We start from the raw sequence: 18,205 nt of genomic DNA on the forward strand, positions 1-18,205 counted from the left end.
TCTGCATAGCAATGATAGGAAAGACCATGTGAGGATATGACAGAGCCAAGTGACTTGGTGTATAGCGAGAATAGGAGAGGGCCTAGGACAGAGCCCTGGGGGACACCAGTGGTGAGAGCACGTGGTGCGGAGACAGATTCTCGCCACGCCACCTGGTAGGAGCGACCTGTCAGGTAGGACGCAATCCAAGCATGGGCCGTGCCGGAGATGCTCAACTCGGGGAGGGTGGAGAGGAGGATCTGATGGTTCACGGTATCAAAGGCAGCCGATAGGTCTAGAAGGATGAGAGCAGAGGAGAGAGAGTTAGCTTTAGCAGTGCGGAGTGCCTCCGTGACACAGAGAAGAGCAGTCTCAGTTGAATGACTAGTCTTGAAACCTGACTGATTTGGATCAAGAAGGTCATTCTGAGAGAGATAGCAGGAGAGCTGGCCAAGGACGGCACGTTCAAGAGTTTTGGAGAGAAAAGAAAGAAGGGATACTGGTCTGTAGTTGTTGACATCGGAGGGATTGAGTGTAGGTTTTTTCAGAAGGGGTGCAACTCTCGCTCTCTTGGAGACGGAAGGGACGTAGCCAGCGGTCAAGGATGAGTTGATGAGCGAGGTGAGGTAAGGGAGAAGGTCTCCGGAAATGGTCTGGAGAAGAGAGGAGGGGATAGGGTCAAGCGGGCAGGTTGTTGGGCGGCCGGCCGTCACAAGACGCAAGATTTCATCTGGAGAGAGAGGGGAGAAAGAGGTCAGAGCACAGGGTAGGGCAGTGTGAGCAGAACCAGCGGTGTCGTTTGACTTAGCAAACGAGGATCGGATGTCGTCGACCTTCTTTTCAAAATGGTTGACGAAGTCATCCGCAGAGAGGGAGGAGGGGGGGGAGGAGGATTCAGGAGGGAGGAGAAGGTGGCAAAGAGCTTCCTTAGGGTTAGAGGCAGATGCTTGGAATTTAGAGTGGTAGAAAGTGGCTTTAGCAGCAGAGACAGAAGAGGAAAATGTAGAGAGGAGGGAGTGAAAGAATGCCAGGTCCGCAGGGAGGCGAGTTTTCCTCCATTTCCGCTCGGCTGCCCGGAGCCCTGTTCTGTGAGCTCGCAATGAGTCGTCGAGCCACGGAGCAGGAGGGGAGGACCGAGCCGGCCTGGAGGATAGGGGACATAGAGAGTCAAAGGATGCGGAAAGGGTGGAGAGGAGGGTTGAGGAGGCAGAATCAGGAGATAGGTTGGAGAAGGTTTGAGCAGAGGGAAGAGATGATAGGATGGAAGAGGAGAGAGTAGCGGGGGAGAGAGAGCGAAGGTTGGGACGGCGCGATACCATCCGAGTAGGGTCAGAGTGGGAAGTGTTGTATGAGAGCGAGAGGGAAAAGGATACAAGGTAGTGGTCGGAGACTTGGAGGGGAGTTGCAATGAGATTAGTGGAAGAACAGTATCTAGTAAAGATGAGGTCAAGTGTATTGCCTGCCTTGTGAGTAGGGGGGGAAGGTGAGAGGGTGAGGTCAAAAGAGGAGAGGAGTGGAAAGAAGGAGGCAGAGAGGAATGAGTCAAAGGTAGACGTGGGGAGGTTAAAGTCACCCAGAACTGTGAGAGGTGAGCCATCCTCAAGAAAGGAACTTATCAAGGCGTCAAGCTCATTGATGAACTCTCCAAGGGAACCTGGAGGGCGATAAATGATAAGGATGTTAAACTTGAAAGGGCTGGTAACTGTGACAGCATGGAATTCAAAGGAGGCGATAGACAGATGGGTCAGGGGAGAAAGAGAGAATGTCCACTTGGGAGAGATGAGGATCCCAGTACCACCACCCCGCTGACCAGAAGCTCTCGGGGTGTGCGAGAGCACGTGGGCAGACGAGGAGAGAGCAGTAGGAGTAGCAGTGTTTTCTGTGGTAATCCATGTTTCCGTCAGTGCCAAGAAGTCGAGGGACTGGAGGGAAGCATAGGCTGAGATGAACTCTGCCTTGTTGGCCGCAGATCGGCAGTTCCAGAGGCTGCCGGAGACCTGGAACTCCACGTGGGTCATGCGCGCTGGGACCACCAGGTTAGAGTGGCAGCGGCCACACGGTGTGAAGCGTTTGTATGGTCTGTGCAGAGAGGAGAGAACAGGGATAGACAGACACATAGTTGACAGGCTGCAGAAGAGGCTACGCTAATGCAAATGAGATTGGAATGACAAGGTGACTACACGTCTCGAATGTTCAGAAAGTTAAGCTTACGTTGCAAAAAATCTTATTGACTAAAATGAATAAAATGATACAGTACTGCTGGCTGGTGAAGTAGGCTAGCTAGCAGTGGCTGCGTTGTTCTACCTGACCCCCTCCTCTCTCTCTACCTGACCCCCTCTCTCTCTCTCTACCTGACCCCCTCTCTCTCTCTCTACCTGACCCCCTCTCTCTCTCTGCCTGACCCCCTCTCTCTCTCTACCTGACCCCCTCTCTCTCTCTACCTGACCCCCTCTCTCTCTCTACCTGACCCCCTCTCTCTCCCTACCTGACCCCTCTCTCTCTCTACCTGACCCCCTCTCTCTCTCTACCTGACCCCCTCTCTCTCTACCTGACCCCCTCTCTCTCCCTACCTGACCCCTCTCTCTCTCTACCTGACCAACATTGTTAATGTTGTAAATTACTATTGTAGCTGGAAGCTGCTTTTTATGGAATATCTACATAGGCGTACATAGGCCCATTATCAGCAACCCGTCACTCCTTTGTTCCAATGGCACGTTGTGTTATTTTTAAACCCTTAAGCATTTTTAGAAAACCCTTTAGCAATTATGTTAACACAGCTGAAAACTGTTGTTCTGATTGAGGAAGCAATAAAACTGGCCTTCTTTAGACCAGTTGAGTATCTGGAGCATCAGCATTTGTGGGTTCGATTACAGGCTCAAAATGATGAGAAACAAGCACTTTCTTCTTATTCTTGTTCTTAGAAATTAAGGCTATTCCATGTGAGAAATTGCCAAGACTGAAGATCTCGTACAACGCTGTGTACTACTCCCTTCACAGAACAGAGCAAACTGTCTCTAACCAGAATAGAAACAGGAGTGGGAGGCCCCGGTGCACAACTGAGCAGAAGGACAAGTACATTAGAGTGTCAAGTTTGAGAAACAGACTCCTCACGAGTCCTCAACTGGCAGCTTCATTAAATAGTACCCGCAAAACACTAGTCTCAACGTCAACAGTGAAGAGGCGACTCTGGGATGCTGGTCTGTCTTCTCTTGAGCGCCAGGTCTGCCTACGGCGGCCTTTCACAATAGTAAGGCTATGCTCACTGAGTCTGTACGTAGTCAAAGCTTTCCTTAAGTTTGGGCCAGGTATTCTGCCACTGTGTACTCTCTGTTTAGGGCCAAATAACATTCTAGTTTGCTCAGTTTCTTTGTTAATTCTTTCCAATATGTGTCTGTTTGTGTTTGTGAACAGAGCCCCAGGACCAGCTTGCTTAAGGGGCTCTTCTCCAGGTTAATCCCTCTGTAGGTGATGGCTTGTTATGGAAGGTTTGGGAATCGCTTCCTTTTAGGTGGTTGTAGAATTTAACGGCTCTTTTCTGGATTTTGATAATTAGCCGGTATCGGCCTAATTGTGCTCTATATAGTTTTTTTGTGCTCTAGAACAACGGTCCAGAGGAAATTTGTATTTGTGGTCCTGGCAACTGGACCTTTTTTGGAACACAATTATTTTTGACAGAATCTGTGCAGAATATCTAGGTGCTGCTGTAGGCCCTCCCTGGTTGGTTACAGAAGCACCAGATCATCAGCAAACAGTAGACATTTGACTTCAGATCTCCTATGGGCCCTGGTCAAAAGTAGTGCATGAACCCAAATGATCCACTTTGTTCCTATAGTCCCCTACAGTGTTCAACCATCTCTGGTTTTAATGGTGGAGTTATATGAGGCCCGGCAATGAAGAGAGACTGTATAGAGATCAACTGTCTAGGGGGGATAGAGTTTCATGTCTGACTTGGCAGAGGGCAGATACGATTCTGGCTCTTAAAATGGCACAACTAGGTTTGAGTGATGTGGAATGCTATTGGTGGAGCCTCGCGGGACAGAGTGATTTGACACATCCGTGGCAGGAAGCCTATTCGCCATTCTAATTTACACTGACCTCACAGGGGGCCTGTCCAATCAGAGGAAGACGCGCGCACGCACGCACGCACGCACGCACGCACGCACGCACGCACGCACGCACGCACGCACACACACACACACACACACACACACACACACACACACACACACACACACACACACACACACACACACACACACACACACACACACACACACACACACACACACACACACACACACACACACACACACACACACACACACACCATCCCCACTGCCCGCCACACGCACACAATAGAAGATCTAACAGTATTTTGAGACTGAAAACCCTGTGTCTCTGGTTACGAGTTATAGCGGCCCAACTTTGTTATATAACTAACACAGAATGGGGGAAGAGGGATCAGGATGGATGGAGGGGAGGGATGGACAGAGGGAGGGAAAGAAAGGTGGGCCAGAAGCAAAATATAGAGTGTTTAGAGGGGGAGATAGAGAGAGGGATAGGGAGAGAGAGAGAGGGATAGGGAGAGAGAGAGAGGGATAGGAAGAGAGAGCGAGAGGGATAGGGAGAGAGAGCGAGAGGATAGAAAGAGAGAGAGAGGGATAGGGAGAGAGAGAGGGATAGGGAGAGAGAGAGAGGGATAGGGAGAGAGAGAGAGAGAGAGAGAGAGAGGGATAGGGAGAGAGAGAGAGGGATAGGGAGAGAGAGAGAGGGATAGGGAGAGAGAGAGAGGGATAGGGAGAGAGAGAGAGGGATAGGGAGAGAGAGAGAGGGATAGGAAGAGAGAGAGAGGGATAGGGAGAGAGAGAGAGAGAGAGAGAGAGAGGGATAGGAAGAGAGAGAGAGAGAGAGAGAGAGAGAGAGAGAGAGAGAGAGGGATAGGAAGAGAGAGAGAGAGAGAGAGAGAGAGAGGGATAGGAAGAGAGAGAGAGGGATAGGAAGAGAGAGAGAGGGATAGGGAGAGAGAGAGAGGGATAGGGAGAGAGAGAGAGAGAGAGAGAGAGAGGGATAGGAAGAGAGAGAGAGAGAGAGAGAGAGAGGGATAGGAAGAGAGAGAGAGGGATAGGAAGAGAGAGAGAGAGGGATAGGAAGAGAGAGAGAGGGATAGGAAGAGAGAGAGAGAGGGATAGGAAGAGAGAGAGAGAGAGAGAGGGAGAGGATACCAGGAAATGTGCATGTTAGTTCAGTGAGGCCAGTGACTCTGGCTGGTTATTCTTTGTCTTGGATCTTCAGCCAGTATCCTGTCAGATAAACACTGGGGCCATGGAGAGAGAAGAAAAAACAGATTTGAATGAAAAATAGGAAGAGAGGGAGGGGATGTTGAGTGTTGGTGTGTAGTGTGTCTTACAGGGACGAGGAGAGATAAGAAAGCAGAGAGGGGTTGATGTAATAGGTGCTGTGTGTGTTCTCCTGAGATGCTAAGTGTTTCAGCCATGGTGTCTCTGCTTCTTCACCTCGATGACGTACATGTACATCCTGTTCATTAGCCTTGTGTGTACACAGCACACCCCTCTGATTTCAATTGTCTCTCACGCTCATGTACAGTATGCAGACACACATGCACACACCCATAAAGCAAAACAACAGCAGATTCAATGAAACATCGCTCTCCCTTTGGGTTTTAAGGTTTGAGAGGGTCTCTGCCTCTCCACATCTCAGTAGGATTGTAACGATGAGGGACATGACTGACAACAAGCTATTTGCTTCCCCTTGATCACCCATAGTCCACAGTCCTCTTACTTTGCTCTTTGGGGATTTTAGGTCAAATCCCGGTCAAATTGCTGTGAAGCACTTTGTGACAAATGCATTGGTAAAAAATGCTATACACAATGACAGTTGATTGACTGATTGATTCCTAGAGTGGAAGGGTTCTCCATGCCTTAACCTGGCTGGTCTGCTTTAACAGAGTGGGGCAGCTGAGATGGCCCTCTGGCCCCAGAAAGCAATCACAGCCCTGGGAGAGAGGAGGTGGGGGAGAGAGAGAGAGGGGTCAGTCAGGGGGAAATTGAGGGTGGGGATTTAGCAGTCAGAGTAGAAGAGGTGGTGTCACTCTAATTGAAACACTATTATAGGTGTGTGTGTGTGTGTGTGTGTGTGTGTGTGTGTGTGTGTGTGTGTGTGTGTGTGTGTGTGTGTGTGTGTGTGAGAGAGAGACAGAACGAGAGACAGAGCGGAGAGGAGAGAGAAGTCTGTGTGTATGTGTGTGAGAGAAATACAGCGAGAGAGAGGTGTGTGTGTGTGTGTGGGGTCATCTCTTCTCTCCTCTCTCGCTACCACCTAAGATTAACACACCAGCGTGAGAAACAAGTGTGTGTGTGTGAACGTCACTAAATATGGAATGACTCACAACGCCATGATTATGTAATGAAAAAGTAGCACACCTATCCTGAGACCGCAATGTAAGTATTATGATAAACAGAAAGAGTTTTAAAACAGAATAGATGTACTCTGAAATAGCCAAAGCGGTTCTTCAATCTGAATATTGGTGTTTTTAAGAGAGTGTTGTCAGAACAGTTTTGGGGGTTTTAGTGCATGTGAAAGGTAGCATCAGAACACTATTTCTCATAATGTACCATCAAATGGTTAAGAAACGCAAACTGTTTATAACTTAAATATTGATTAATGTTCAGGGTATATGGAGAATATTTTTTGGTGGAATTCCACCTTTATTTAGACAGATTAGAAACAGGAGGAGACAGAGAAGGAGTGAATGCGGGACAGGTGAAAGTGGGAATATAAACCCTGACTTCTGTGTCAGTAAGATGGTACATTTAATTTGAATTGCAATGTCATTTTACACACTCAACCACACAGCCGCACTGTAAAAAAAAAACATGATTTTAAATTGAGAAAACAACAACATACACAGTACTTAGTAAAATGAATGCAAGTCATTTCAATGATTTGTTCATTTCATTTTACCAAAATATTTTAGAATTAATATTGCTCAAAATGTAACTATCTTTTATGAGGATAACCAAAGATAGAGCAGTCTGTTTTTAATCTCCTTGCACATCCTTTCTTGCCACGGCTCTGTTTTTAGAGGATTGTGGGTAACACTTTTTTTGTTTTTACATTATTCTTTTACACAATGTTGTATGTACTGTATGTTTGAAAAAATATATACAATTCTACTTATATTAAGCAGTTTGCTATGAGGTCTAATGGATGATCATGAATTGATATGTAAACCATCAGGCTAAATAACATTCAATGATGAGACCACCAGTTACCACATCTCTTTCTATTGTAGAGGCAAATACACCATCCTGCTCTGCTTGTTTTAAAAGCTCCAGTTGCTGCTGGTGGATTGACCACTGTGCTCAACAATGCCCTGCAAAATGTGTTCAACTGGAAAATGATCCGATAAATACATCAATGTTAAACATTGAAATACTTCAGAAGATGTGATTTCATTCTGCACTAGAGAGGATTTGAAACATCATCATAGTGTTGAGAAGCTTTAGACAGGGGAAAATACAACATTTTTTTTTATCTGATTCTGCAAAAAAATTGTGTTTTCAACTTTTAACCATAGTGCTCCCAGTCCCTGGCAAGGTATAATGTTTGAAAACATCTCAGGATGATGTGTTTCAGTACTACAGCAAAGTTTTGTCTCCTTTACGCTGGTGGCAGCTCAGTTGCCACTAGTTTTGGTGTTACAAAGCACTTCATTTTAACAGTGTAGACAAGGTTGTTTCTCTCACACTCCATTGGCCTCCATGTGAATGTATGTTCTACCAAGCAGAGGGAACAGCCTCTACTTGTTGCTATGCCAGAGGAAAGGAGTAGTACATCTGATGAGACGCATTAGTTATAATATGAACACTCTGGTACACACACATCTCTCTGGTCCTTTAGGAGTCCCTATTCACTCACACGCGCACGCACGCACGCACGCACACACGCACACACGCACACACGCACACACACACACACACACACACACACACACACACACACACACACACACACACACACACACACACACACACACACACACACACACACACACACACACACACACACCATCCCCACTGCCCGCCACACGCACACAATAGAAGATCTAACAGTATTTTGAGACTGAAAACCCTGTGTCTCTGGTTACGAGTTATAGCGGCCCAACTTTGTTATATAACTAACACAGAATGGGGGAAGAGGGATCAGGATGGATGGAGGGGAGGGATGGACAGAGGGAGGGAAAGAAAGGTGGGCCAGAAGCAAAATATAGAGTGTTTAGAGGGGGAGATAGAGAGAGGGATAGGGAGAGAGAGAGAGGGATAGGGAGAGAGAGAGAGGGATAGGAAGAGAGAGCGAGAGGGATAGGGAGAGAGAGCGAGAGGATAGAAAGAGAGAGAGAGGGATAGGGAGAGAGAGAGGGATAGGGAGAGAGAGAGAGGGATAGGGAGAGAGAGAGAGAGAGAGAGAGAGAGAGGGATAGGGAGAGAGAGAGAGGGATAGGGAGAGAGAGAGAGGGATAGGGAGAGAGAGAGAGGGATAGGGAGAGAGAGAGAGGGATAGGAAGAGAGAGAGAGGGATAGGGAGAGAGAGAGAGAGAGAGAGAGAGAGGGATAGGAAGAGAGAGAGAGGGATAGGAAGAGAGAGAGAGAGGGATAGGAAGAGAGAGAGAGGGATAGGAAGAGAGAGAGAGAGGGATAGGAAGAGAGAGAGAGAGAGAGAGGGAGAGGATACCAGGAAATGTGCATGTTAGTTCAGTGAGGCCAGTGACTCTGGCTGGTTATTCTTTGTCTTGGATCTTCAGCCAGTATCCTGTCAGATAAACACTGGGGCCATGGAGAGAGAAGAAAAAACAGATTTGAATGAAAAATAGGAAGAGAGGGAGGGGATGTTGAGTGTTGGTGTGTAGTGTGTCTTACAGGGACGAGGAGAGATAAGAAAGCAGAGAGGGGTTGATGTAATAGGTGCTGTGTGTGTTCTCCTGAGATGCTAAGTGTTTCAGCCATGGTGTCTCTGCTTCTTCACCTCGATGACGTACATGTACATCCTGTTCATTAGCCTTGTGTGTACACAGCACACCCCTCTGATTTCAATTGTCTCTCACGCTCATGTACAGTATGCAGACACACATGCACACACCCATAAAGCAAAACAACAGCAGATTCAATGAAACATCGCTCTCCCTTTGGGTTTTAAGGTTTGAGAGGGTCTCTGCCTCTCCACATCTCAGTAGGATTGTAACGATGAGGGACATGACTGACAACAAGCTATTTGCTTCCCCTTGATCACCCATAGTCCACAGTCCTCTTACTTTGCTCTTTGGGGATTTTAGGTCAAATCCCGGTCAAATTGCTGTGAAGCACTTTGTGACAAATGCATTGGTAAAAAATGCTATACACAATGACAGTTGATTGACTGATTGATTCCTAGAGTGGAAGGGTTCTCCATGCCTTAACCTGGCTGGTCTGCTTTAACAGAGTGGGGCAGCTGAGATGGCCCTCTGGCCCCAGAAAGCAATCACAGCCCTGGGAGAGAGGAGGTGGGGGAGAGAGAGAGAGGGGTCAGTCAGGGGGAAATTGAGGGTGGGGATTTAGCAGTCAGAGTAGAAGAGGTGGTGTCACTCTAATTGAAACACTATTATAGGTGTGTGTGTGTGTGTGTGTGTGTGTGTGTGTGTGTGTGTGTGTGTGTGTGTGTGTGTGTGTGTGTGTGTGTGTGTGTGTGAGAGAGAGACAGAACGAGAGACAGAGCGGAGAGGAGAGAGAAGTCTGTGTGTATGTGTGTGAGAGAAATACAGCGAGAGAGAGGTGTGTGTGTGTGTGTGGGGTCATCTCTTCTCTCCTCTCTCGCTACCACCTAAGATTAACACACCAGCGTGAGAAACAAGTGTGTGTGTGTGAACGTCACTAAATATGGAATGACTCACAACGCCATGATTATGTAATGAAAAAGTAGCACACCTATCCTGAGACCGCAATGTAAGTATTATGATAAACAGAAAGAGTTTTAAAACAGAATAGATGTACTCTGAAATAGCCAAAGCGGTTCTTCAATCTGAATATTGGTGTTTTTAAGAGAGTGTTGTCAGAACAGTTTTGGGGGTTTTAGTGCATGTGAAAGGTAGCATCAGAACACTATTTCTCATAATGTACCATCAAATGGTTAAGAAACGCAAACTGTTTATAACTTAAATATTGATTAATGTTCAGGGTATATGGAGAATATTTTTTGGTGGAATTCCACCTTTATTTAGACAGATTAGAAACAGGAGGAGACAGAGAAGGAGTGAATGCGGGACAGGTGAAAGTGGGAATATAAACCCTGACTTCTGTGTCAGTAAGATGGTACATTTAATTTGAATTGCAATGTCATTTTACACACTCAACCACACAGCCGCACTGTAAAAAAAAAACATGATTTTAAATTGAGAAAACAACAACATACACAGTACTTAGTAAAATGAATGCAAGTCATTTCAATGATTTGTTCATTTCATTTTACCAAAATATTTTAGAATTAATATTGCTCAAAATGTAACTATCTTTTATGAGGATAACCAAAGATAGAGCAGTCTGTTTTTAATCTCCTTGCACATCCTTTCTTGCCACGGCTCTGTTTTTAGAGGATTGTGGGTAACACTTTTTTTGTTTTTACATTATTCTTTTACACAATGTTGTATGTACTGTATGTTTGAAAAAATATATACAATTCTACTTATATTAAGCAGTTTGCTATGAGGTCTAATGGATGATCATGAATTGATATGTAAACCATCAGGCTAAATAACATTCAATGATGAGACCACCAGTTACCACATCTCTTTCTATTGTAGAGGCAAATACACCATCCTGCTCTGCTTGTTTTAAAAGCTCCAGTTGCTGCTGGTGGATTGACCACTGTGCTCAACAATGCCCTGCAAAATGTGTTCAACTGGAAAATGATCCGATAAATACATCAATGTTAAACATTGAAATACTTCAGAAGATGTGATTTCATTCTGCACTAGAGAGGATTTGAAACATCATCATAGTGTTGAGAAGCTTTAGACAGGGGAAAATACAACATTTTTTTTTATCTGATTCTGCAAAAAAATTGTGTTTTCAACTTTTAACCATAGTGCTCCCAGTCCCTGGCAAGGTATAATGTTTGAAAACATCTCAGGATGATGTGTTTCAGTACTACAGCAAAGTTTTGTCTCCTTTACGCTGGTGGCAGCTCAGTTGCCACTAGTTTTGGTGTTACAAAGCACTTCATTTTAACAGTGTAGACAAGGTTGTTTCTCTCACACTCCATTGGCCTCCATGTGAATGTATGTTCTACCAAGCAGAGGGAACAGCCTCTACTTGTTGCTATGCCAGAGGAAAGGAGTAGTACATCTGATGAGACGCATTAGTTATAATATGAACACTCTGGTACACACACATCTCTCTGGTCCTTTAGGAGTCCCTATTCACTCACACGCGCACGCACGCACGCACGCACGCACGCACACACACACACACACACACACACACACACACACACACACACACACACACACACACACACACACACACACACACACACACACACACACACACACACACACACACACACACACACACACACACACACACACACACACACACACACACACACACACACACACACACACACACACACACACACACACACACACACACACACACACACTCAGTAAAAGGATAATTAATTAGTGCTGGCAGTGGAAGCCTCATTCTAATAAATCACTCTATTATCTAAAGCGATTTCCCCACACAGCGCCTCATTTCCTGTCTCGCAGAGGCGAGGACGGACATTAACCCCATGCTTCCTGCTCTACACACTGCCCCGGGTAGTAGCATGTGAAAGAACCACTGGATAGTGTGTGTGTGTGTGTGTGTTAGTGTGTGTATGACAGATGTAGTGAGGAGATATGCATGTTGGTCCCTGGGGATAAGGAGAGTTAGCACACAGCACACCAATAAGTATTCCTCAGTTATTCTCATTCAGGGCTTCACTTCAATTCCCACAATATCAGCCATACGGGTGAACCATGGCAGCCAATGTGTGACAAACTGGCTCACCGCTCTCGTCAGTCTGTGCTGGAGATGTGAGGAGTTGAGTATGCCAGTTTCAATAACTATTCTGAGAAGTGTGGGAGTATTGAGCTGTTGAGTGGAGTTGTGTAGAAACTGTACTGTATGCCAGTGGTCTTCAGTTCTGGGGATGTTTTTGTTTGAGCCCAGTAGTAACAGTGAGGTATGTTTGTGCTGGCCTGGAACAAAAGCCCCCACGCCCAGTAGGTTGACAGGACCAGGACTGGAAACCACTGTTGTATGTGGAGCAGGCTTTGTCATGTTCCTGTTTCTAGGGTGACATCACAGCACCGCTGCCAGATAAGTTGTTTTGGTTCAGAACACCTGTGTCCGTGACTGGTCTGAGAGCCAACACGCACACACACATACCTACACACACATACCTACACACACATACCTACACACGCACGCACGCACACACACACATAGATAAATCACGTCCTGCTGAGGCCCAGTGCGAGCAGCTCATGATTAATAGAGCCACAGAAATGGGTCATCAACATCTTCTAGTCCTGCTAGTGAATATCACACTGAAGTAGAGTGTGTTTCTTGTACGGGTTTTTAATATGGGTGTGTCTTCTGTCTGTGATATCTAGAGGTGACTTATGTGGGGGGATGTGGAGGGGAAGGAGAGTGTGTATTTTGGCAGAGGAGAGTGTTTTAGGGAAGAGAGAGGAGGACTGGAGCGGGGAGAAAGACAGAGGGAGAGAGAAGAGAGGGGAGAAAGATAGGGGATAAAGACAGATGGGAGAGAGAAGACAGAGGGAGAGAGATACAGAGGTGAGAAAGAGAGGGAGCGAGAAATAGGGAGAGAGAGAGAAGTGAGAAGACAGAGAGAGAGAATATATCATATTTTAAATGTTATTCTCTTACAGTTTTTTTGGATTGCTTACACACTAAAATTAAAAGTAGTACACTATTAGCAAAACCTTACACTCAAGAAGCAAAACATCAGCCCATATTTGCACAACTATAAGCACATTGTCAACCTCACACTTGTTGCAAAACTCTACACACAGTGATTTGCAAAACACTAAACACACTTAACATACATTACACGCAAAAATCTATCATGAAGTCACGTCCTTGCAATACCAAAGCACTGACTGTCAAATTACCACACCGTCCAACCAATTGGTTCAACACAGTCATCAGGTGTGCAAACACTCGTTTGCTTAATTGTAGACACACCAATCAGGTGTATAAGCACTATAAAAAGCAGCAGGTGAGTTCATCGGTCTTCAAGCACAATGGAAAGAGTCAGAGAAAGAGTAAGATGAGGAGGACGAGGAGGAGGAGGACGAGGAGAACGAGGAGGACGAGGAGAACGAGGAGGACGAGGAGAACGAGGAGGACGAGGAGGAGAACGAGGACGAGGAGGAGGAGGAAGGGGAGGAAGAGGAAGACAAGAAGGTGCTCAAAGAGAACCGAATCTGACAAATGAGATCCGCGCAACACTGGTTGACCACGTTGTCAACCACAGCCTGACGCTGAGGGAGGCTGGACTGCGAGTACAGCCAAATCTAAGCCGATATACAGTGGCAAGTGTGATGAGAACATTTAGACTGGAAAATAGGTATTGTAAAAATATCATCATATCAAAAGCATCTGCATGGTTTCAGGAACTGCTTACAGTACTGTATTCTATGCACTATCAGCACTTCTGTTACCTTTTCCTGTGAAATTACTGTACTACTGTATACTGGGGTTTTTCTACATAGGATTGAGGGTCAGGGACGACAAGGGGGAAGGCCTCCTATGTTCACAGAACAGCAAGAGAGGGAGATAATACCAAAGTTTTGGCCAACAATGCTATAACACTCAAGCAGCTCCAAGCTAACATTGTCAATAACCACGCCATTTTCAACGATATCCATCAGGTCTCAACATCAACACTGGCACGCATCCTAAAAAAAAACATATTCAAATGAAGCAAATTTATCGAGTGCCTTTCGAGCGCAATTCCGAAAGTGTGAAACGACTGCGGCATGATTATGCAGAGGTATGTATTCACTTTAGCAGTGTGATCTTGCATACTGTCTCATAATCTTTTACTGTACTGTAATATGTATACTTGATCTACACTGAACTACACAATTTGGCCTGACACTGTTTTTCAGAGAGTTTTACGAATGGATGGAGAGGAGATCCAGCATGAGTTCATTTACGTAGATGAGGCTGGGTTCAACCTGACGAGAACACGAAGGAGGGGAAGAAACATCATTGGCCACAGGGCTATAGTCAATGTCCCAGGGCAACTTGGGAGTAATATAACACTCTGTGCAGCCATTACACAGAATGGGGTCCTCCACCGCCATGCCCATATGGGCCCTTACAACACAGCACTCATACTTACATTCTTGGACCAATTGCACAACATAACAGCAGCAAATCAAATCGATCATATGCAATACATTGTTGTCTAGGACAATGTGTCTTTCCACCGCTCTGCTCTGGTTCAGAACTGGTTTCAGCAACATCCACATTTCACCGTCCTATATCTTCCACCATACTCTCCATTCCTCAACCCTATAGAAGAGTTTTTCTCTGCATGGAGGTGGAATGTATATGATCTCCGTCTCCAGGCTGAGGTACCCCTCATCCAAGCCATGGAGGAGCCCTGTGACCAGATGGAGGTAGCAGCAATGCAAGGATGGATTCGTCATTCAAGATGTTTCTTTCCAAGGTGTCTTGCTAATGACAACATTGCCTGCGATGTTGATGAAATTCTCTGGCCAGATCCAGCTAGGCGAAGAGACAATGTCTATTTTTTTTGTATTTTTTTTTTTAACTTACAATACGTAAAGTGACGTTTGGTTACAGTAGTATGAATCTCCATGTCAACATTTTGGGCGAATTGAGAAATAAATTAGTTTCTTCAGTCTGCAACATTGGTCTTGTGTAGTGTTTGGTGAATTTACATTATATTTGTACTTTGTTGATAGTAGCCTACTCTAATCATAGGGAAGTAGAAGTGCTAAAAGTGTTTTAGGTTTATCACAGCAGAGTGTAACTCGTGCAAACAGAGTATAGTAATGTGAAACGTGTGTGTTTCATATGGTAACAAAGTGTGGTTTTTAAAAAGAAGTGTATAGTTTTTACAAGAGTGTTTAATTTTGCAAAGGATCTGTAGTGTTTTGCTAATTGGGTGTGTGGTTGTGCTAATTGTGTGTAGTGTTTTGAAAACACGGGCCCTGTTTTGAAAATCGTGCTTAAGCAATCAAAAAAAACTGTAAAACGTTTTGTGTTTGTAATGTTTACTGTTAATGTCTGATTGTGTTTGTCTTTGTTCACTTGAATCCCCTTTGAATTGAGAGAGAGAGAGAGAGACACACATAGAGAGAGAGAGAGACACATAGAGACAGAGAGAGAGAGAGAGAGAGAGACAGAGGGTGGAAGGGGGGATGATGACTAGTGTGATGGCAAAGAGTCAAGTGTGTTTAGTGAGGCAGTAACTTGCTAAAATCAGCCTGCTTCTGTATTGTGTGACTTTGGAGTCCCTGTACTCAATGAGGGGTTGCCATTTGCTGCCCACACTCCTCTGCCCGTCGCAACAGAGTGACTCAACACCCAGCTTGTCACATTTATATAACAGCGAGGCCACATGCGCGCACACACAAACACACACCAGAGAACACAGCAACCACCTGGTCTACAGCAGAGCAGACTGGCTGTCTCAGAGCTCTTTCTGGTTATGACACAACCTGCTGTGACATACATTTGAGAGTAGTGTTGTTCTAATGCTCTGAATATTCCACTCAACCCACCTCCCCTCGGGCTGATGTGGCTGGGGTGGGGTGACTCAACCCACCTCCCCTCGGGCTGATGTGGCTGGGGTGGGGTGACTCAACCCACCTCCCCTCGGGCTGATGTGGCTGGGGTGGGGTGACTCAACCCATCTCCCCTCGGGCTGATGTGGCTGGGGTGGGGTGACTCAACCCACCTCCCCTCGGGCTGATGTGGCTGGGGTGGGGTGACTCAACCCACCTCCCCTCGGGCTGATGTGGCTGGGGTGGGGTGACTCAACCCACCTCCCCTCGGGCTGATGTGGCTGGGGTGGGGTGACTCAACCCACCTCCCCTCGGGCTGATGTGGCTGGGGTGGGGTGACTCAACCCATCTCCCCTCGGGCTGATGTGGCTGGGGTGGGGTGACTCAACCCATCTCCCCTCGGGCTGATGTGGCTGGGGTGGGGTGACTCAACCCACCTCCCCTCGGGCTGATGTGGCTGGGGTGGGGTGACTCAACCCACCTCCCCTCGGGCTGATGTGGCTGGGGTGGGGTGACTCAACCCACCTCCCCTCGGGCTGATGTGGCTGGGGTGGGGTGACTCAACCCACCTCCCCTCAGGCTGATGTGGCTGGGGTGGGGTGACTCAACATTTCTTATTCCACAGGCTAGCATGCTATAGTTTTCAAGGCCAAAGAAATCATCAAGGTTCCACCGAGCCGCTGCCTGCTCACCCCGTTATCATCTAGAAGGCGAGGTTAGTACAGGTGCATCAAAGCTGGGACCAAGAGACTGAAAACCAGCTTCTATCTCAGGGCCATCAGACTGCTAAACAGCCATCACTAACACATTAGTGGCACCTATAGGCACAGACTAGAAATCTCTGGCCACTTTAAGGAATGGAACACTAGTCACTTTAATAATGCTGACATATCTGGCATTACTCATCTCATATGTATATACTGTCTTTTCTATACAATTCTACTGTATCTTAGTCTGTTCCACTCTAACATCGCTCGTCCATTCTGTATGTATATAGTCTTAATTCCTTCCTACTGAGATTTGTGTGTATTGGGTATACTGTATGTTGTGTAATTTGTTAGATATTACCTGTAAGATATTACTGCACTGTCGGAGCTAGAAACACAAGCATTTCGCTACACCCGCAATAACCTCTGCTAAACACGTGTATGTGATCAATAAAATGTGATTTTATTATACCCTATTTGAACTTTACAAATCAAAACTGTTCAGTTTTATCAGCTAGTCTGTTTCAATATGTTGAATATTAAGTGTAAATTAATTAACTAAGCCAATTTCTTTCACCATACAAAGATTATTTAATGAGACCGTGACTATAATATCATAAATAAGGACAAAAGTTGCACAGTCATTAACGGCCCGAAATTATTATATCAGATGTCACAATATTTGGAATAGCATATTGCAGAGGTCTCCTCAAATATCGCTCAACCCTACTGCCAACCATATATTCCATTAGCCCGCAAGTGTGTATCACCCCTTCATACAGTATATTGAAGGTCACCCCAATCTCTTTCTTCCCACAAACATACACACCTCGCTCATTCTATGGGCAACCCACGCCCTGCAGTATCCATCCACATCTTTCATCTCCTCCTCTAAGCTATCCTGTGATCCTGCTGCGCAGCATTCAAGTCACAATTAAACAAATTGATTATCTGTTGCTCCTTCTTCCATCCGCCTGACTCAAGTAATAGGACTGTTATTTGGTCCTAAGTACAGTGACTTTGCTTCACTTATATAAAAAAGATTAGGAAAAGTTATTACGTAGATGTTTTCAATCAATTTGATGGTTGCTATGGCTGGCTAATGTTACAGCTATTTTCAGGTCTCTCCAGAGATGTTCGATCGGGTTCAAGTCCGGGCTCTAGCTGGGCCACTCAAGGACATTCAGAGACTTGTCCTGAAGCCATTCCTGCGTTGTCTTGGCTGTGTGCTTAGGGTTGTTGTCCTGTTGGAAGGTGAGCCTCAGTCTGAGGACCTGAGCGCTCTGGAGCAGGTTTTCATCAAGGATCTCTCTGTACTTTGCTGCGGTCATCTTTGCCTCGATCCTGACTAGTCTCCCAGTCCCTGCCGCTGAAAAACATCCCCACAGCATGATGCTCCCACCACCATGATTCACCGTAGTGATGGTTTCCTCCAAAAGGTTTCCTCCAAAAGGTTTCCTCCAAAAGGGTTTCCTCCAAAAGGGTTTCCTCCAAAAGGGTTTCCTCCAAAAGGGTTTCCTCCAAAAGGTTTCCTCCAAAAGGGTTTCCTCCAAAAGGTCTCCTCCAAAAGGTTTCCTCCAAAAGGGTTTCCTCCAAAAGGTTTCCTCCAAAAGTGACGCTTGGCATTCAGGCCTAA

General features: G+C 46.0%; 1 protein-coding gene across 4 annotated transcripts in view; it reads left to right on the forward strand.

Moving 5' to 3' along the window:
* Positions 1–18,205, forward strand: part of LOC129823648 (ephrin type-B receptor 1-B) — a 482,949-nt gene that overhangs the window by 71,209 nt on the left and 393,535 nt on the right. The window lies entirely within an intron of this gene.

The sequence above is a fragment of the Salvelinus fontinalis genome, chromosome 26 (genome assembly GCF_029448725.1).
Source record: "Salvelinus fontinalis isolate EN_2023a chromosome 26, ASM2944872v1, whole genome shotgun sequence".
NCBI classification, from domain to species: Eukaryota; Metazoa; Chordata; class Actinopteri; order Salmoniformes; family Salmonidae; genus Salvelinus; species Salvelinus fontinalis.